General features: G+C 44.9%; 1 protein-coding gene across 1 annotated transcript in view; it reads left to right on the top strand.

Moving 5' to 3' along the window:
* The window catches only part of LOC147901456 (Galactose oxidase/kelch repeat superfamily protein), a 230,931-nt gene that overhangs the window by 188,165 nt on the left and 20,128 nt on the right, over window positions 1–22,638 (top strand). The gene's annotated exons all lie outside the window — the stretch shown is intronic.

Genomic DNA, 22,638 nt, shown 5'->3' with positions numbered 1-22,638 from the left:
GCCATACCCGGGGTTATATCTGCATGAGCAAGCTTAGTCATTTCAAAATCAAGCTTCTCAGCATAGTCCTGAATACGAAGCTCCAACTGGGTAACCCTTTGGTCCCATACTTCAGTTGAACTTCCATCTGCCATCCTGATTGTATACGCATAGTCAGATGGGCTAGTCTTTAACTTCAGCCTCTTCACAAGCTTGGAGTTAATTACATTGTGAGTTGACGCCGAGTCAAACAACACAATGACATCATGATTGGCCACTTGCCCTTTCATCTTAATTAACTCCGTATCATTAAAGGCTGTATACCCCGTTGCTACGGGCTTAGATAGGATGTTATCAGGTGCACTCGTTACTAACTTAGCAACGGACACACATAACAAACAAGGTACTGACCTCTGAGAAGATCTCGCTAGCTGAATCAGCATCTGTTCCGCTCTGGGACTTCCCTTCATTTCCACATCGCATTTTGAGACTACTATCTCAGCCATCCGACGATTCTTATTCCGTGGACAATCCTTCCACTGATGAGGCTGAAGGCAACCAAAACACAAGCCTTCTCTCCTCGCTTTTTCCCTTTGCTCTGGGTTTAAGGGAGACTTAGACCAAGCCCGGGCTGCCATTGGCGTTACTTTTCTCTTCACTCCAATGGTGGTACTTGATTTAGGAGTTTCAACTGGTTTTGCCTGCTTGTCTTGACCACTTGGCTGAGAACCACTCCCTTTACTAATCCGCCTCTTCTTAAACCTAGATTTCTTCTGGTACCCATACTGGGTTCTGACCTGCGCAAACCCACTTGGCGTGCTGCCCTTGGCATCTTCATAGTTGCCCGAACTTCCATTTTAATCCGATCATTCAATCCAAATATGAAATCCTTCACTTGGATTGATTGAGGTAGGGGTTCATCAACCTTCATTACGCTCTCTCGAAATTTATCAGTGTACTCTGCCACTGACAAATTTCTTTGACGAAGGTTCCTATATTGATCCCAAGCTCGGGATGCTTCGTCAGGAGGTAAGAAGTGTTTTATGAATTCTCTTTTAAATCCCTCCTAGGTAGTGGATGCTATACCATCTTTTTGTTGTTTAATCCACCACCGATCCGCTGCCTCACTAAACATGTGAGTGGCCTCGCGGATCTTCTTGATATCATTTCTGATTTCACAAATGGCGAACGCCTCGTCCCATTTATGTAACCAGGTCTCAATGACATCAGAACTACGGTCATTCATCTGACCATAATACTTTTCCGGCCTATAATTGGCAATATTAGGTACTTTAGCCTTCCTAGGCTCGACCGTATGGACACTAGACTCCGGTTCCATTGGAGCCTTTCCCTTCTCATCTCGAGAAGGTCTGGCAAACATACTGTGTATCACTCTTCTAAGTTCAGACTGCCCTGCATTGGCTTGTAACTGTTGCGCTAATAACTGCTGCAAGGCATCCTCAAGTAATGCAATCCTGCCAGCTAAGGTGTGAGCTACTGGGCACGACACCTGCTGGGTCGGCCGGATTTCTGATTCACCAGGGTCCCTCCTGGAAGCCCCTTCTTCTGCTTCCATTCAGGTCAATGGGTGTTTTGCTTTTATTTATTTATTTATTTATTAAAAAAAAAAAAACACCGCTAGAACACTGTATTTACAGACTAACAAAATTCAGGGTACTGGCACTCTGACACAATTCCCTATACTAGCTTCACACTAACTAGGCATTTGACATAGGCATATATCCAAATCCCGCTTTTCCCTATACTAGGGAAATTCCTGCAAACTAACTCTGACTGAAGCACACAGGCACATACACAGGCATAGTAAACTGCAAACTCTGCTGTACAAGAATTAAGCTGCACACTAAAAACTGAAATTTTACAATAAAGAAAAAATTGATGCTCCCTGGTCTTGCTCGCTCTTGCCTCTCGATTTGATACCCTGTGATACCAAATGAAATAGACTGTATACATGCCTCAGCTCCACAAACAAATGATGCGCTCTTCTTCTTTTTTTTTCCCTCTGCCAAGGCATAGCTCTCTGTTTGGAATCTGTCTCAGCCTACAAACTGTCTGCGTGGCCTTAGAAGGCTATGACTGTGAGTCCGTTGGGAAGCAGGTCGAAATCTATTACGGGCCAGCACCAGAGAGCGGGAGATGTGACAAAACAGATAGCGATTGTCAACCTGTCGTCTATTTTCACAGGCTCCCAGATCCCGTGCGTCGCCCAATCCACGTATCGCTTCAAAGGTCTCCCGTAATACGAGCTCTTGTTAAGCCCGAGCAAATATTACGAACAGTCACCTAACACACCGCAAGCTCCTGCTAGCCAACGTGGGAGGACCACCGAACAGACACGTCGTTCGTCATCACGCCTGCGCTCCAACCTGCTGTCCGCTACCAAAGATCAAGAGATACGTTCGTCATGATGCACTTCACGTCCCGTCCAATCACACAGATCCCGGAATCAAAGTTCCGTCAGTTCACGGGCAACAACACCTCCTTCATACGCGACTTCCTAACCTGGGCTCTGATACCAAAATGTAAAAGAATTTCTCTATTTCCCATACTACATATCACGGGAGTAGCACCACGAGTATCCTCCCAGCCAAATCCTGTTGGAGCGTGAAAGCTGACAGAGATATCCGAATCAGAAATCATGTAAAAAGCCATTGTCCTTTCTCTCACTAACTCCAACAAGCCCCATCTCCCTAGATGGATCTAGATGCCACATGCCATCATCATAGGGCCTTCCTAATGCATCTTTTCACCCCTCTCTTGGGATACTTTAATTTTCCTTTGCCCCTAGGCACATTTCTTGCATTAGGCCCTTAGCCTTAGATCCACCTAGTCTGGTGCTATCAACCCTCAGGAAATGTCGACTGATTCTTCCGAGGTCATGCTACCTCGGCTAGAGCGTAACACTTCCCCCGCGGAAGAACCAACGCATGATGTCAGAGTCTTAGTATGTGAACCTAGATTTGGTGCAGCGATACATGGCTGCCCTTGTTGAGCAGACATATTCAATCTTCTAAACAAGATCATGTCAAGACAATGAAACTCAAAGGTCAGCTCAATGACACAGCGGCACATGTGAGAACGTTCCTTAAACCATTTAAACCAAAAGGGAATCGGTAGAATGATTGTTCTTGGTGCTTGGAATTTTAAAGTGTAAAAGTACTATGGGGGAATTTTTATCATGGTAATTCTCTTGATTTCTCATGGTAATTCCGTTGATTTCAAAATATCGGTATCACTTTTCCAACTAGTGTTCTTTCTCCCTTATGAAGTACACATAACATGCTCTTCTTGATCTCATATTGAGTGTGGCTGATGGTCCACTTCTTTTTTTGTTAAAAAATATTATTTATAAAGATTCTTGCAAAAGTAAAACAAAACCATCCAAAATTTTAGAACCATGTCTTCTTCCACGAAGTCTTGAAAGGGATGCTTGCCCTAGCACTCTATGATTCTTGGAGTCTGTCAATCGAGCCATAGGTGTAATTCAATTGTAACAATATGCATTTTAGAGCCCTCACGTCTTTTAAAACCTTGGAGAATCCAAAAGTAAAGGTAGCATCAACGTTTTTGAAGAACTATTTAGGCTGAGATTCGAACCCCAGCTCCAATTTAGCTATCGGTGCTTCTAGGGGGGAAAATCATATATTGGCGGAGCCCTTGTGGTTTCTTCTTCCAACAAGTGCCTGTAAAGAAATGTAAGCGACCATTAGCATAGGAAATGCTCATTTTTGCTGAACACAAATACATCAGGCTGCTCAGGATTGAGACAATTGATGCATTATCACTTGAGTGTTTGAGATAGGCTGCAATGGTATTTTAAACTCCTTTCAAGAAAATCTAGAAGCTGAGGTGGCAAGTTCATGGATATAGGCTTTAGGCTACAACAGTTCACAATGACATATTACTTTTGAGTATGTATGTAGGAAGGATTCATATTTAGGAGCATGCACTCATCTCATGTAAGACAAGCTCCAATGGAAAGCTGTACTATTGAACAAATAGTGACATGAGCTTCACAATTGTGTGGATGACCAACACTACACACACACATCTTTTCTTTTTTGTGAAACTAAGAAAATTATATTATGAAACATCCATTTTACATCAGGGCAGTGCTTGAGAAAAGAGCCAATGCCCTATCCATCAGAAACAGTAAAAGAAAAGCTGAATGCAAGAAACATCTAAATCTTCCTCATGTAAGGCATCATATAAGGACTGCCGCAATGAGGCTCGGAAGAACTCATAAGGGTGCTGAAGGGGTGAATTCAGATATGCATGATTTCGCTGTAGCCGGAGGGTCCATAAGGCCCAGTATCTGATCCAATGGAAGAAAAGAGAATACTATGACAAAGAAGTTGATAATTGCCAAACATCCAGAAAAACCTGTAGAACCTGTGTGCAAGAAATCTGAGAGATAAAAAATAGGAGATCTTGTCCAGAAGGTCTCTGGAATATGAACAGAACCACAATAAATGCAGAATACTCTCAGGAGTATGATGACATCTTGGACAAAGAGGAGAGGCAATCCTTCTTTGAGCCAATTTCACTCCCACTGGAAAAATACCAACAATGCATCTCCAGAGAAAGAGTCTCTGCTTCAATGGCATTTTCAACTTCCATATCAATTTCAATTTTCCTTTCCACCAAGTTAAAGACTTATTCAGAAGCCAAAGAGAATTTGCATGATGAGCAATCCATGGAGGAGGTAATATCAATCGATAAGCCTGTATGGAAGTCAATAGATGCAAAGGCTGAGAGGATAATCCTGGACTTGAAGAGTGAAGATGCCAATCTTGAAGCCTATCTCTTACATCCAATGTTGGAATCGGAACCTAAGGGAGTAAGAGATCTGCAATAGCTTTCCATATAGGTCTATGATGCATCCCAAGACAATGAATTCTGCTCAGAAGCACAAGACAATGAATTCTGCTTAGAAGCAGAAAGAGACCTTTGATGGCTAATCTGTACCAAGGACTGCTTGTATGATTTTGCCCACTGGATATGCTATCTGGTTTCTGCCATGTACCATCTTCCATATTCCTTTATGACTGAATACGATGTACAAAAGATTTCCAAGCAAAGTCCAAATCCTCCTAAGCATGGGATAACAATGGCCTGCAAGCCAATTTAATCATTTGCTGGAATTTTTCATGAGAAAGATATAATTGATTGACCTGTAAGTGTCTGACTGTAGAGAGCTGCATGTCATCCAGAGGCATACCAAATGAAAGGTTGAGCCAAAGTGGAGTGTGATCAGAATAGTCAGTCCACATTTGACATCTATAATCATCATATTGCTGAGCATGAATAAGATACCATCTATCAAGCCTGGCCCAATATTGTGTAAAAGCATTATGATGATATGTAAATCCCAAAACTAAAGGGTGAGTTGCTGTCCATAAATCTGCAGTATGAAGTGATGAAGTCATATGTTCCCATTGCTGGATTTCAGAGGGCAGCATATGGGATTTATGTGGGGTATTGTCCTTCCAGTGAGGAGAATTATTGAAGTCACCACAAAGTAGAGCATTTGAGGACCAAGGATATTGCTTTATGGAGTCCCACATTTGAGCTCTGGAAGCTGACATTTGAGAGGCATACAAGGAGCCTATTTCAAAAATCTCTCCATTGATCATACATTGGATAATCATCCATCGGCCACAAAGATCATTATATGCTACCCAGGGTTGCAGCTCATGTCTGGCTAAAATGCACATCCCAGAGAATTGTTCAGATCCTGCATAAAATATATCATATCGTGAAAAGAACCCATGCTGGCCAGCAAAAGAATGCTGATTATGCTCTTGCAGACATACAACATCTGGATGAGTTTTATTTATATAGTGCCAAAGGAGCCTCCATTTATTCGGGTTGCAGAGGCCCTGTATATTATAAGAAATACATTTAAGAGAAGCACGCATGAAAATATGTACAAGAAATGAGCAGTCCTAAAAAAGAAAGGGAGGCATTAGGCCTCTGCCATTGCCACAGGGTCTTGCAGACCCTCAGAATCCAATTCCCTGACTAGATCATCTTCTTCACAAAGTGGAATACCCTTCTTGACTGCATTAACCCATGCCTTTGAGATGGGGCTGTCCGAAGAGGTAGAAGGTTGACCAGGAGATGGAGTAGAAGCATCCCAATTACGAGATTCGAGAGGTTTTGTTTGAGAGGCACTATCTTCTTTGTAGTCTACCAACCCTCGTGAGAAGATGAATTATTTTCCACTAGCTTGCTTTTTCCTTTATCCTTGTTTTGAGCTGAATTGGCTTGGCTCCCTGTATGAACTGAAGGCTTTGCTCCTTTGGCTTCAATCTTTTCGACGTATGTCTTCTAACCTCCTTTATTAAATGGCGGAGGAATGGCAGCTGGAGGAGGCGGATGAAGGATAGAGGGACACTCAGAAGCTAGGTGCCCAAACTTGTGACAAGAGAAACAAGCTCCAGCAAAAATGCCCCATTTCAAAGTGAAATATTTCTTTCCCAATTTAACACCCTCAATCTCAACTACAATAGCAGGAGGGATTGGTCTATCAGTATCCCATAAGATGCAAAAACGATTTTTATTACCTGTGGGACGAGGGGGATAGATCACTTGTCCCAATGTCATCGCTAAGCCTGGAAGCTCTGTTCTCATGTAATCTGGAAAATCAACCACTTCAACCCATACAGGGCAATGATGCTTGATGAGATTCTGATAGTCCTTATTAGGAGACCAAGGCATGATGTGCACCATTTGACGACCAAAAAATAAAGGGGACATTTCTAGCATCTTTTGTTTTGTCAAGGCATCCAAGAGATGAACAACATAAAATCCTCGGGAGGCAAAATAGACTCCTTCTACATAGCATCCACCTAGGAGAGAATTCACCCATTGTCCCACATCATTAGCCGAGGGTATTTTGCCTGGGAAAAAGATGATGACTGCAGTTTGAGAGAGCTTCTTCAGAGGATGCACAAGAGAAGGCAACTTCATCTTGTAAGTGAGTTCCGGAGCAGGTTGCATCCATTCTCTTCTACTTTGTTGAAAATCCTCATTCAATATGTCAAACACATAGGAAGCATCTTCAGATGAAGGAGCTATGGGGGGCAGAGTTTCCCTTGATTGTCTTTTAGGTTCAGGACAGAGTGCTCTCTTGACATAATACTTGCTTGTTTCGATTCAGCAGGAAGAGTCAGATCAGATAAAAGGGGGCAACGCTATTTCAGCAAGGCACAGAATTTTGATAGAAAGGCACGAAACTTGTTGCGACAAAAGGCTTGCTGGAATACTGCCTTACACAGAAGAGGACACAGGAACCTGTAGCGAGGCGCTTGGAGGCTTGAGAGGGCAGACAGGATGGCGAAACAGTGACGAGTTTTCAGTGAGCAGAGGTAAGGGCTGCGAATAGGCTGGAAACGTGGAGCAACACACACACTTTTTTTTTTTTTTTTTTTTTTTGGAGGGAAGAAATCTTTTATTGCTGTAAAAATAATTACATTCATAGTTACTTCAAAAAACGAAGTAACTACTACTCAACTAAAGAACTCAGTATAAGTTGTATACACATCCTGATCAATCAAACGAGTCTGAACACAATCGTAGAATCATAGGGTCCAGTAGCGCACCCATACAAAAAATAAATCAAAACCCTGTCTCGGTGGATGAAAACCAAATAACCAGAAAAATCTGCCAAAAGTAACAGTAGGAAATCTTGCTCGAAGCCTCTGTCGGATGAGAGCAATGGGATCACATGTATGTGGACAGAACCAAAAAATGTGAAGCACAGATTCAGTAGAGTGCTGGCATCTGTGACAAACAACCGGAGCAATATGTCTGTGTGCGAGTAATTGGCCGGATGGAAAAATGCCAAGGAGAACTCGCCAAAGGAAAAGCTGTTGCCGAAGAGGGACTTTGTAATGCCAAAGGAGACGCAACCTTTTTCTCCACCATTTCATTGGGCGATCCATATGCCAAACAGTATTTGCTCTGTGAGAAATCCAGGGCGGAGGTAATAACACTTTATACAGAGATGACACTGTGATATGTGAGAGCTTCAAGGGACGGGCGTATGAGGAAGAAGAGCGTAAAATCCAATCCTCAAGCCGATTCTGAAGTTCCAAACGAGGTACCGGCAAGTACGGTTGAAGCATTGCTGAAATCCTATGCCATAAAGGACGATAATGAGCTCCCAAGCCGTATTTGCTAGCAGCCATAGAAAAGGATAAAATTGTGCCATCATCCTGAAGTACATCTGCCACAGATGAAATGCCTTTGAAGGAGAGAAAATAAGAACGTCTGGGTTCTTGTATGGCCAAAGGAGGGTGGAATACTTTAGACTAAAAAATATTCTCAGCCCTCAAAGAGTTTCCCGAGAGAGAATCCCTGCCATGCCATTCCAAGTGGGATAAGATATGTTTCCAATCAAGAAGCAGACGAGAGACAAAAGGGCAGCCTCTGATCTTGCCTTGGATAGAGCCAAATAAGAAATCCCACTGAGTAGGCTGCCAGTGCCCAAAGGTAGAGGTATCAATATGTAATAAGAGAGAGCGGATCATGAAAGCCCAAGGCTGATCTCCTTGCATAAATTGTACAACACACACTTTTTTTTTTTGAAACCAAGATACTTATATTATGAAACATTCATTTACATCTGGGCAGTGCTCAAAAGAGAGCCAAAGCCCTATCCATCAGAAGCAGTAAAAGAAAGCTGAATACAAGAAACATCCAAATCTTCCTCATGTAAGGCATCATATAAAGACTGCCACAATGAGGCTCGGAAAAACTCATACGGATGTTGAAGGGGAGAATTCATTTGATTGCACTGCAGCCAGAGGGTCCATAAGGCCCAGTATCTGATCCAGTGGAAAAAAAGAGAATACTGTGACAAAGAAGCTAATAGTTTGCCATACATCCAGAAAAACCTGTAGAACCTATGTGCTGGAAATCTGAGAGATAAGAAATAGGAGATTCTGTCTAGAAGGTCTCTGGAATATGAACAAAACCACAGTAAATGCAGAATACTCTCAGATGTAAGGTGACATCTTGGACAAAGAGGTGAAGCTGTCCGTCTTTGAGCCAATTTCACCCCTACTGGAAGAATACCAATAATACATCTCCATAGAAAGAGTCGTTGCTTCAATGGCATTTTCAACTTCCATATCAATTGCAATTTTCCTTTCCACCAGGCTAATGACTTGTTCAAATGCCATAGAGAATTAGCATGGTGGGCAATCCAGGGAGGAGGTAATATCAATCGATAAGCCTGTATAGAAGTCAATAAATTCAAAGGCCTAGAGGATATGCTTGTATTTGAAGATTGAAGATGCCAATCTTGAAGCCTGTCTCTGACATTCAATGTCGGAATCGGAACCAGAGGGAGTAAGAGATCAGCAATAGCTTTCCAAATAGGTCTATGATGCATCCCTAGATTGTATTGTCGACATGCTACTGGAAAAGTGAGAATATTTCCTTGCATATCTACCACGTCATCAATTAACCAGATACCCATTTTCATAAGATTGTAAGCTCTGATGGGTTGTTGAACAGCAAAACCGTCAGACCATCCCAGCCAGGGGATTTATGCACCAAATTTCATTAAGCATGGCCGACATCTATTGGATGTGGGAGCAGTTCACAATCTTATTATATACGACGGTCTTCCCAGAGGGCCATTGTTAGGGGTTCTCACCTGCTTCCCACATGGAGGAGGATCAAGTACAGTGGATTATCTTTTGGGATCCCCATCTTTTGTCTCACATATACATGATCTTGTTGTGCCCACCCCTAGGTGCTGACTACTCTTATCTGACTTTCAGCGTCTCGGCCCCATGCTGCCCCATTGGGCAGGGTCCATCAGCCTCCACTCGGGTCTAGGTACATTTTGACCATGCACACAGTGTACATGAGTCACCTATCTTGTGAGCTGCAGACTCTCTTGGGGGCTATGCAGACCTCGCCCATGCCTCAAACTCTTTAGTATCAGTGGTTCATGATGCTACAGTCAGATCCTTCCCCACATCTCGATCTACCTCACAATCCCTAGTAGGGAAGATGCCCTAGAATCCATGGTTTGATGATGAGTGCCGAGAGATGAGATCCCATGTCATACGGGAGTAGGCCCTGGGGCATCTTACGAGGAGTGAGGCATAGCGGATGCTGCGTTGAGTGACTCGTCAGGAGAGACGAGCTTTTCTCTCACATCGGATGGATGAGGTAATCAGGTCTTTTCACTGATCTAGGAGTTTGGCACGCATATGCGACCTCGCTATATGATGTCCTGATGCAGACACCACTGGGCTTGTCTTCCTTACCCAAGCCCACCAGGTCCTCCCTCACCCAAGCCCAACACGTCCTCCTTGTTCACTGCACAGAATGTACGGGCTATGTTACACTGGCTCCACAACCGGAAAGCCATGGACCATGAGGGGTTGAGGATGGAATACTTGGCACATGGGCATGAGATCCTGGCTCCGATCCTAGCACAGATGTTTAATCATGCGGTATGCCGTGGATTCCCTTTTGCTTGGAGCACCACTATCATTGTGCCGATACACAATGCAGGAGACCCAATGGATACAGGGAACTACCGCACACTCATGATAGGCCATACACTGGCCAAAATATATGGATCATTGTTAGAGCGAGAGATCAGTTTCTATACTAAGGCACACGGGTAACGAGCATGGGGGCAGGTAGGTTTCCGGTGACAACACTCCACCCTAGATCACACTTTTACATTACGGGCGGTCATCGTGGAGGCGAGGTCCAAATCCTAGAAAGTCTATGCTTGCTTTGTAGACCTTCAAAAGGCTTTTGATATAGTCCCAAGAGTCCCACAAGCCCGTTTGATGGGGAGGATCAGGAGATGCAGATACTAGAGGACATGATCTGGGACGTGATGAGCCTATATGAGTCTGCTAGGGAGGGTACGTGTACTTGGGGATGTGTCAGGCTGGGTTGAGAGTACGATTGGGGTGAAGCAAAAATGCCCTCTTTGGGCTCTACATTGACGAGATCACTCCATTCATTGACTGCCTAGGAGGAGAGGGATCCCTACTTGTAGATTTGATGATACAGATCCTACTGTATGTAGATGACATAGTTCTCATCTCCTCCTCTGCAGCGGACTTACAGCGGCATCTTGAGGCTCTAGAGGTATTTTGCAGAGAGAGACCTGATGGTTAACCGTGGCAAGACCAAGGTTATGATCTTCGACACCTCACAAGATCGTGCTGTATGCAGATGACATAGTTCTCATCTCCTCCTCTGCAACGGGCTTACACCGGCATCTTGAGGCTCTAGAGGTATTTTGCAGAGAGAGAGACCTGACAGTTAACCTTGGCAAGACCAAGGTTATGATCTTCAACACATCACGAGCAATACTCTGGCAGCATAGCTTCACTTATCGAGGGGAGCCAGTGGATATAGTACAGACATATACATATCTCAGTGGAGTTCTCGCAGGGCCTATCTTCACAATGACACACACAAACACGACTCACACGAGGGCAGGGGGCCTTAGCTCGGCTAGAGAGACAGTGCTTTCAGGCACACTTCTAGGATCCTCCGATGAAGGGGTGGCTTTTTGATGCACTAGTGAGACCGACAGCATATACGCAATACCCTTTTGGAGTTGTGACTTACCGGCGGCTGAGTGGGGAAGGTTCGAGAGGCTACAGGTTGTCATGGGGTCTAGGATAATTAGGAGTAAGCCATCGGTATCTCACCATATCATATAGGCTGAGTTCCCTATTACAGCATTGCAGATTGATGCCATCTTCCAGACAGTGATATATCTACACAGGGTGTGGGCCTTACCCCAATAGAGATTATTGAGGCTGAGGCCGGGATCAGCACAGCGTGGTATGCACATATCTCAAATGGTTTCGATCTCAGGGCATTCAAATGGACCGTCTCCCCCCCTTTCAGTATAATTTGGACTTCCCATCCCTCCAGATCCCACGAGATGAGATCAACCATATCATACGGTTGGATTTACTTCAGCTTTATACATCACGGACTTGGGGAGGGGACCAGGAGTTCCCTACCAAGATCCAGTTTATCGGGACTATTTCATGAGGGTATCAGAGGATGGACTGATCATCAAGCCCCAGTATCTGGAGGAAAGGCGAGTTACCCATGCACTGAGGATTGCCATAGGATAGATGCGAGTCTGATCACACCAATTGAGGATTAAGGTAGGGAGGGCCACAGGCACACCTAGAGAGCATTGGATTTGTAGATTATGCACATTGGTAGTAGTGGAGATAGAGGAGCACTTTCTATGCATGTGCCCATCTTGTTATGAGATCCGAGGATGCTACCATTGCTTTTACTAGGAGGGGAGCGGATTCAACCACTCTCCCGATTGATAAGGTATGTGTTGGCCTCTTTTTGATGGAGATGTGGCGGCTCAGGGAGACTCTGGTACACCAGATTAGACAATAGGAGGAGACAGCACCACGGGACACTCATCGAGCACAGAGACACGTCACTAATTTTTATGCCTTTGAGTCAGTGAGATCAACCGTATCATACGACTAGATCTCCTTCATCTCCATACTAGTAGCTCCCCACCAAGTCCTAGTTCTACCGCGATCACTTTCTAAGAGTATCAGAGGAGGGATTCATCACCAAACCCCAGTATCTAGAGGACAGTCTCGCATGAGGATTGCCATTGGACAGATCCGTGTTTCATCTCATCAGTTGAGGATCGAGCTGGGGAGAGCAGCAGGTATACCCACGGAGCAGCGGCTATGTATGCTTTGCACACTAGGAGTGACTGAGACAGAGGAGCACTTCCTATGTGTCTGCTCAGCCTATTATGAGATCACGGGACAATATCATTGCCTCTACCAAGAGGGGAGCGGCTTTGGTCCACTCTCACGATTGATCCACTTCCAGGATCCAGGTTTGCATTTGGCTATATCTCCTTGAGATGTGCCGACACAGGGAAAACCTACTACGACAGATCAGAGAGTAGCAGGAGGCGATCAGGCCACAGGATAGAGAGGCTAACAGAGCACAGTGTCACGTCATGGACTTCTATACATTTGAGTCAGCTCCAGGACACATTGAGATGGAGGTGGAGGAGATAGCTGACATGCGGGCAGCCTGGATTATTGAGAGAGGGATGTGGAGACTACCTGCAGCACGGAGAGTGACCAGAGCACACTCTATTGAGGTCCGTCCTATCACTTTCCTCAGAAGAGACCGCCCGAGGTGAGGGGTTACTTTGAACATAGCCCAACAGGTTCAGAGATCGAGGACACCACGTCCCCCTCCGCCGCCGCAGCGTGACACAACTTGACAGATGCAGATCCGAGACAGTTTCACCGATCACAAGTGAGCCACCATGGTGCCGGGCTTTGGCTTTTGAGCATGAGTCTGAGATCTCAGCATGCTACAGTTCTCAGATAGTTGATAGTCTCCGGGTTTGCTCGAGCTATTGAGCTCTGTAGAGTTGTCACATTATCATTTTATCAGTCTATCAGCTTATCAGTTTTTCAGTTTTTCAGTTTAGTAGTCTTAGCACCCAGCAAGGACCTTAGTGCACCCTTTGCTCCATCCCACTGAGGCTTGTATGAGATCATCCTTTTGGTTACTTTGTACCTTGTCCCATAGGCCCGTGAGGTCTTCCGCGGACGGTAATACATGTTTCTTTTCCAAGCCAAAAGACTCTCAGTCTTAAACTGCTGTATGGCCGATTATATGTCTTTCCAAGTCATAATGTAGGTACTCTAAATAATTGGAGCTGCTTTATGCACTCCCTGGGAGCTACCTTCTCTAAGCTGATGTACTCGTTGGTTTTCATGTTGTCCCATAGTCTTCTTGGTCTCCCGTGGATGTCAATAGACTCTCTCTCTCTCTCTCTCTCTCTCTCTCTCTCTCAAAAGGGGGCACGGGACAAGAGTAATCTTTCAAGACAAGACAGCAAGGAACAAAGTCCTCTGAGAGGTGCTCAAATATGGATTTCAGAGGAGCTCACCCTGACTCAGCTCAAGGCAAGAAACGCAGGATTGACTTAAGTTAAAAAAGCTCCAAAGGAAGGAAAATGGGCTGTTTATTGAGATGGTATAGCGCTAACCAAAGACTTCAAATGTAGACCCCAAGACTCTCGATCTAAAATTGATGTAATGAAGGCCACTTCGCAATAGTATTAGACTTTAGTAGTGTGCTAAATAATGAGCTGAGATGCCTTGTGCACTCCTTGACTCTCTTTAACACTCATAGATGTAAGGGATTCCCTTTTTTGGATGTGTACTTTTGTCTCATAGCCCCATGAGGACTTCTGCAAACGTTAATCTCTCTCTCTCTCTCTCTCTCTCTCTCTCTGGTACTTCAGACTCACTAGGTGGCTCACATCTCTTGGACTAGACATGGATAGACTGCCTCCCTTCCAATACAACATAGATGCCCCTCATCTCGAGTTGACTCGCCACGAGCTTAGCCAGGTCACGAGAGCAGACTTGCTGCAGCTTCATACGTATCGCACTTGGATTTATCCCACGCAGGTTCCGACGAAGATGGCCACATATCGTGACCACTTCCTTCGGATCTCAGAGGATGGATTTGTCGTTCCACCAGGCTATACAGGTATCCACATGTCCCACTCACTGAGGATTGCCCTTGGCCAGCTTAGACTCTCTTCGCATCAGCTCGAGATAGAGGCTGGTAGGATGCGACGCACGGAGGATGGACGGCGACCAGGCCGAGAGACCAGGATCTGCCCTTGTTGCACCATGGGAGAGGTGGAGTCAGAGGAGCACTTCATTTGCAGATGCCCGCCATATTATGAGCTCAGAGGTAGATTCCACTGTCTCTTCACGGATGGCTTTGGACCTCTCTCACAAGTGATGGACTACGAGGATCAGCATTGCCTAGCTCTTTATGTCAGGGAGGCCACTATGCTTCGACGAGACTACCTCAGAGACCATCAACACAGACCGGAGCGTGATAGAGCCCAGCGTGATAGAGCTCAGGCACACGCTATACCAGAGGACAGAGACCAGGAGGAGCACGAGGAGGTCAGAGCTCACACAGGACACATGCCTCCACCCTGTGGATGTACATATGAGATGGTTTGTAGACGCCGCAGGATCTTGTTACATAGGGGACGTACTCGTCGCTTCATCTCCAGACGATCCAGGATGATGGCAGCTTTTCGGAGGAGACTTACTCATGGAGATCTCGCCCCACCAGCCGCTCACCTCACCTTTGCTCAGATTTGTACTCTCATAGCAGGAGGCAGAGTCGATGGACAAGATTTCCAGTATTATTTTGGTTCTCAGACTCCGTGACACCTGGACTTGTATCTTTGCATTGGCATATTGTACTCATCCCCCCATTTTGCACCCAGGGGCGGTTTCCTTGCATCTAGTTTACTTTGTATTTAGGCTCAGATTTGACATTATGTACTTTCACTTGCATTGTATTGCGTAGCACTTAGATGATATTCGACGATGCCTCTTCTTTGTGGCACGTTGATTTTGTGCTATCTTGTATGCAGAGTTCTTGATGTCCCATGGGCCCATTTCGGCCTTTAGTGGACAATAATACACTTTCTTTCTTTCTTTCTTTCTTTCTCTCTCTCTCTCTCACCAGCCGCTCACCTCACCTTTGCTCAGATTTGTACTCTCATAGCAGGAGGCAGAGTCGATGGACAGGATTTCCAGTATTATTTTGGTTCTCAGACTCCGTGACACCTGGACTTGTATCTTTGCATTGGCATATTGTACTCATCCCCCCATTTTGCACCCAGGGGCGGTTTTCTTGCATCTAGTTTACTTTGTATTTAGGCTCAGATTTGACATTATGTACTTTCACTTGCATTGTATTGCGTAGCACTTAGATGATATTCGACGATGCCTCTTCTTTGTGGCACGTTGATTTTGTGCTATCTTGTATGCAGAGTTCTTGATGTCCCATGGGCCCATTTTGGCCTTTAGTGGACAATAATACACTTTCTTTCTTTCTTTCTTTCTCTCTCTCTCTCTCTCTCTCTCTCTCTCTCTCTCAGAGATGACCATGCCGAGATGACAGGACTCAGAGCCAGAGGGCAGGCTGGATTTCGTAGGGATCATTCGACACTTGACCACATCCTCACACTCAGGGCACTGGTAGAGGAGGCGAAGTCACGAAGGCAACGGCTTTATTGTTGCTTCGTGGACTTCAGGAAGGCATTTGACACAGTTCCGCGATTCAGATTGTTTCAGAGGATTCGCCAGATGGGCTTCAGTGGAGAGATACAGTGGACTATCATGGCTTTGTATGAGAGGGTCACTGGTCGGGTTCGGACACGTGAGGGGCTCTCAGAGGAGGTATGCAGCACGATTGGGGTGAAGCAGGGTTGCCCGCTCTCTCCTACTCTCTTTGGATTATATATTGATGAGCTAGAGATGTTTATACAGATGACAGGCGGTGTGGGCTCTACTCTCTCAGGATCCTCCATTCCTATCCTCCTGTATGCGGACGATGTGGTTCTCATTTCCTCTACTGCTCAGGGCCTCCAGGCACATATTGAGGCCCCTAGATTGGCACTGCGATTCTGACAGGATATTGCAACAAGAGGAGACATTGGTTTGCACATACCAATGCACGGTTTACAGATCATGGCCTCTAGATGGTCACACTACCACCACTACAATAGAGCGTGGACGCACCCACCTTCACAAAGCTCAGCCAAGTCGTCAGGATGGGCATCACCAAGATAGACATTGCGAGGCCATAGCTTGCACCAAGAGGACTACTTGGCACAACGATGGCCTTTTACAGGGAACACCTTCTCCGGCTCTCCAAGGACAGCTTCATCGGTTGACTAGGATACATGGATGGATGTACACATGTTGTTCGGGATACGCTGCATGATCACATTAGCTCTCGGGTCGAGACACAACTATGAGATACGAGGGTGATACCTCTGTCTATTCAAAGAGGGATTTGGTAAGTAGGGTCATGGCATTCATAGATTAGAGGTACTTGGGGCTTTACCTTCTAGAATCCTGTATATACGGAATCTACTACGGAGGTTATCTTTTGAGGGCTGCAAGCCAGTTGCCACACCTGTGGAGATAGGTGTCGGGTTCCGTCTTCAGTACTCGAGATCCATTTGATCAGACATTATCCCAGCAGGTTGTGGGTTGCTTGATCTATCTATGAAATATGAGGCTGGACATACTGTATGGGGTGTCACAATTGAGCAGATTTATGCAAAGCCAAGTGAGCACACACTGGCAAGCTGTCAAGCAGGTGTTCTGCTATTTGCAGGGTACCTAACACCTTCAATTGTTCTATCCCGGGGGGTGATTCTCCACTGCATGCTTTTAGTGACTCAGAGATACACCGGTGTCCACTTCTGATTTTGTTGCTTCTTTGGTACTTCATGCATTTCTTGGCTGAGCAAAAGCAGCCTTCAATGGGCACTTCTAGTTGTGAGGCTGAATACAGGGCAGCATTATAAACTATAGTTGAGTGTGTTTGGCTCACATGGTTATATGCTGATTCGGGTATGGGATAACAATCCGCTACCGCTATCTTCACTAACAGACAAAGTGCTTTGGTATGTCCGAAGAATCCTTTTTTTTTTTGGCTCGCGCAAAGCACATTGAGGTGCATTATCATTATGTGAGGGAGAGGTTATCTACAGGAGAGGTCAGCATGATCTATGTGCCTACACATGAGAATGTGGCAGACATTTTCACGAAGGCCTTGCCTCGTGAGATTTTTGAAGGCTTTCACAAGCTTTTAAACTTATTGCCTTTTGGTGACTGAAATTCTCCTCCCTGTATTCGATCACCAAACCACTTCAAGGGATTAGTAGACTATGCTTATCTATGGAAGTGATGGTTGCTCTCGTAGGACTCTGGCCGGGGCACTTTTTACTCTAGATAGTGAAGGTTTTCCCCCTAATCTTATTTTGTGCTTAGTAAGCACACACCATGTACCCATAGGTGTGTAAGGGGTGTGCCTAGGTCACACAACCTCTAGGTGTACACAACTCTAGGTGTACTTCTATGTGTTGTGGATGTGAGACTTTTAGTCACTCATCAAATCTATCACCGTACTTTTCTTCTCTCCTGTGCTCTCTAATTCCAACAGCATTTTTAGATCTTAAGGCTTCCAAAGCACTTGAATGGAGGGCTTTTGTGATGACCTTGCCTAAGCTCTCGCACTTCGATTTCAAGTGCCTTGTGCATGCATGCATGTGTGTGAGAGAGAGAGAGAGAGCGGTTACTGTGAATAATCATGGGGAGTGCATTTTACAAGCTCAAGTGGGGGCTGTTTGCAGGTGCTTGCTTTGAATGCAAGCAATTTGGGCACATGGCTTCACAATGCCCTTCCCAAGCTCCACGGATGCCAGTGCAAGCTGAAATGGTTCAGCCTTTGAATAAGAATGCAAATGCCTCTTCTGTGGTAAAAAACAAAGGGGTCAAACATTTTTTCTCTATTCAAGACAAAGGCAAAGCCCCGGCTGTCTCAAATGGTAATGCTTCTTTTCTTGTACCTTTGTCCTCTCCATCTCAAGGGAAGGGGAAAAAAAATTTTGACTGATGGATAGCAAACTCCTCGCAAAGTGATCTCCCCCAGGTGACCTTTGTATTCTCGAATTTGGAGTAGTGCATCCTCTCATGGGAAAACACCTGCTGAAAACTCCGGTGTTGGCTTGACCTGGGCTACTGTGACTACAAATCGGACCTTGTTTCTTGAAGAAGAAGTTGCTGCGCTTTTGTCCTCTCGTCAGGCTGATGCTTCATCCCAGGGCGGAGGCCCGGACGTTGAGGTGGAAATGCAGACGTAGACAGCCTGTTAATTGCTGTACATACTTGTCCCATAACTATAAATATGCTTGATCATCTGAAGTGTGTTACTCTCAATGTACAAGGAATGTGTGATGGTTGCAAATGGAAACTGGTCTGGATGTATATCAGGCAATTGCAGCCTAATATAGTTGCTTTGCAAGAGCATAATCAGCATATGTATGCTGGTCAAATAGGACATTTTGCTGGTTATGATATCTTCTATGCTTTAGAACAGTCCTTTTTTTGTGTGGCTTTTTTGGTAAAGCACGACCTTCAACCTGTTGTGGCTCTCAATGATCGCCATGGTAGATGGATTATTGTTCAATGCCTTGTTCAAGGGGAAATTTTTGAATTTGCATCGGTTTATGCCCCCCAATCTTCTCGTGATAGAGCTTTGATTTGGGCTGCCATGCATACTTATCCATGGTGACAACATGCCTTCATTTGTGGTGACACTAATAATGCCCCTTAATCGGGTGACAACACCTCAGGCCAGACTCATATGTTGGCTTCTGAAACACAGGCATGGTCTTATTTTTTGCTTGAGTTGCACCTGGTTGATCTCTGGAAGGAATTACAGCCCATGCTTCCGGGCTATACCTTTCAGTATAATGCTCAATCTTCTTATCAGGCACACTTGGACAGATGGTATCAGATTGATCCACATCATTGTGATGCCTTTACTTGTCAAATTTGGGTTGATCATGCTTTCACACATTCGGATCATGCTCCTCTTTGGTTAAGGCTTTCCTTACATGAATTTCCCACTGACAAATTGCCTTGCCGAAGACTTTTGCTGATTAATAATAGTTATTTGGAGCATGCTGACTTTAAAGCCTTGGTCTCTGATGCTATTCAGCCTCTCTTTCGTCAGATAGGCATTGGTTTGGATTATGCCTGGCACGCTTTTGTTGCTCGGATGCAAGCAGTTATTCGAGATTGTGGCAAATCCTATATGCAAGCCACAAGGGAGATTGTAGTACATGCCAAATTTACTTGTCAGAATTCGACTGAGCTTGCTCATCTTCGCCCTTTGTCTTCAGAGGAAAGCATGCTCTTATGTCAGGCTCAATTCTCTCTTCAATCCAGTGATCGCAGAAAGCTTGCTAAATGGGAAACTCGATCCAGACAACGGGCATTTTTGGATAAAGGCTGCTCTTCCAAGTAATTTTTTAAGAGTTTACACTACAAAAGACAAGCTGCCAATATCTGTCGGATCCGGATGTCTGATGGTTCTTAGTCAACATCTCGTTCAGAGCTTGCTGATTTATGTGTGCAGCACTTCTCCACTCATTTTGGGCATGTGGATACTCTTTCTCCTTGGGTCATGTTTGCACGTCAGCTTCTTTTGCAGCATATTCATCCTGATGCTCATGCTTTGGAACTTGAACATCCCTTCACTGAAAGGGAATTGTCTGATGCACTGAGATCTTGTGGCAGATGGAAATCTCCAGAATGGGATGGTCTCACTGTTGAATTTTTTCTTGCATTCTGGGATCTTCTTAAATTCACCTTGCTGCAATACAGCATGGCAAAATCAGCAGATGCTTGTGTCATGGAAAAAGGGTCTTCTCAAGCTGATTCCAAAAAAGCAGCTATGTGATTCACTTGGTGATTGGAGGCCAATCACGCTCATGCCAGTCATTTACACTATCATTTGCCAAAATGGTGGTTGATCGGATTAAAGGTTATTTGCATGATGGGTTGCATCCCTCCCAATATGGCTTTGTTCCACGTTGCCATATCACAGATAACATTGCCAATGCTTATATTGGGATTGAATATGCCAAATACACGCAGTAGGATGTTCTACTCTTGCAGGTAGATATTGCAAAAGCCTTTGACACCGTTCAATGGGATTTCATCTCGCAAACTATGCGAGCTTTGGGGTTTGGACAAAAAATGCAGCAGGTTATTTACTGGCTTTATAGAGATAGCAATGCAGCTTGCATTCTTTCTGGGAATATATTTGATGAGTGGACTCTTCGTTGTTCGGTCTGTCAGGGATGCCCTCTTAGTGCTTTACTGTATGCCATTGCTACTCATCCTATGCTGCAATATATTGATCATCTTGTGGCTACAGGATCACTTCATGACTTGGAATTGGATGCTAATCGCAGCATGGTTGCTCAAGCTTATGCTGATGATTCTTTCTTTACCCCGAAGAATACGCCCCATGATCTTGGTGCCTTATGCAGGCCCTCTCTGTTTATGGTTTGGCAGCTGGTCTTCATGTTAATTTTTAGAAGTCTAAGCTGCTCCCTTTGCATTCCAAAGACTGGCATAGTCTATCATGGCCAGGGGATATCATTCCACCCACTCAGTTTGTTCGTCATCTTGGTTATCCTTTGGGGTGGGAACTCACTCGCCGACAACAAACTGATTGGGTTTTGGCTAAGCTTCGAAAAAAGCTTGAGTATTGGAAAGTGGCAACCTGGCCTTTGCACGTTCGTCTTCGAATAGTGCAGTCCATCCTTGTGGCATATATTCAATTTTACTTGCCATTGATCATGTTCACTAAGCCAGATCTTACATCTTTCATGTCTATCTTCATGGAAATCTTTTGGCGATCCAAACATGGCAGAAAAGGTCTCAGGCTGCTGTCGATGCATCACATGTGTTCTCCCAAGATGCATGGTGGATTGAACATCACGGATATTCATGTGCATATTCTTGCCCGCAGGGGAAAATGTTGCTGCAATTTCTGCAAGGTGATCAGCCTTGGCTCTTATGATTAGGACTTTGGTCACTCATATCAATATTTCTACGTTTGGTCATTGGCAACTCAATCACTGGGATTTATTTTTTGGCTGCACTGATGGCACTTTGCCTGGCTGCCCTTTTGTCTCCCGCTTGCTTCTTGACTAGAAGCATGTTCTTTCTCATCTGGAATGGAATGGACAGCAATCTTTGCTTGGGAATTCTTTGAGAGCTGAAAGCATTCACTGGTTGAAAGTCTTTCAGCCTCCCTTGGCTCTACAGGAACCTCGACGTTCCTACTTTGTCTCGTTTAAAGGCATCACCTCGGTTGCTGATGTTATAGATGATGCTGGGACTGTGCTCCCCTTTTCTCTAGCAGCCACTACATATGGATTGGGCTCTTATTATCGTCCTTTGTGGCGACAAATTACTTCTATGCTTTCGCCTTTTGTTCCGATTCCTCCTTTGGAACTCCAGGACCGGCTGGAAGATTGGACTTTGACTTTTCCAGGGTCCTCTTCTCGTTCTTTGAGGCTATCTCAGATTATTATACCTGCATTGTATAAAATCCTTTTGCCTCAACCTTGGGTTTCAGAGAGAGGTGATTCTGTTTGGCGAATGCATTGCCCAGCCAAGTGGTGGAGAAAAGATTACAGCAACTTTGGGCCTATAAAGTACCGCTTCGGCAACAAGTTTTCTTTTGGCGAGTTCTTTTGGGAGTGTTTCCATCTAGACAGCTATTAGCTCATCGACACATTGCTCCTGCACTTTGCCACAGATGTTCTACTTCTTCAGAGACCGTGCCTCACTTGTTTTGGCATTGTCCGTGCTCTTGTGAGTTTTTTAACTGCTTCAACAGCGTCTGCGAGCGAGATTCCCATCTGTTCCGTTTGGGAAGTTCTTCTGGCTATTTGGGTTTCATCCATCCCGATTGGAGTTTCATCTTTTCTTCGTTTGGGTTCACTACTGGGCACTATGGACTTTATGGACATATAGGAATTGTAAAGTTTTTGGTGATCCTACTTTCTCTCTGTTTGGCTTTTTTAGGTGTTCTTTGCAGCAATCTTTCTTTGATTGCTTGCAGACCTGCTGCATAGATCATGAGGTCTTTTTGGCATATACTGAAATTCTCAGTTGATGTAATTGTAGCACCTTATTT

The sequence above is a fragment of the Dipteris shenzhenensis genome, chromosome 5 (genome assembly GCF_047967505.1).
Source record: "Dipteris shenzhenensis isolate YYH24624 ecotype China chromosome 5, Dip_SZ_1.0, whole genome shotgun sequence".
NCBI classification, from domain to species: Eukaryota; Viridiplantae; Streptophyta; class Polypodiopsida; order Gleicheniales; family Dipteridaceae; genus Dipteris; species Dipteris shenzhenensis.
Note: the sequence above shows the minus strand (reverse complement) of the source record. Positions and strands in the feature narration are given on the sequence as shown.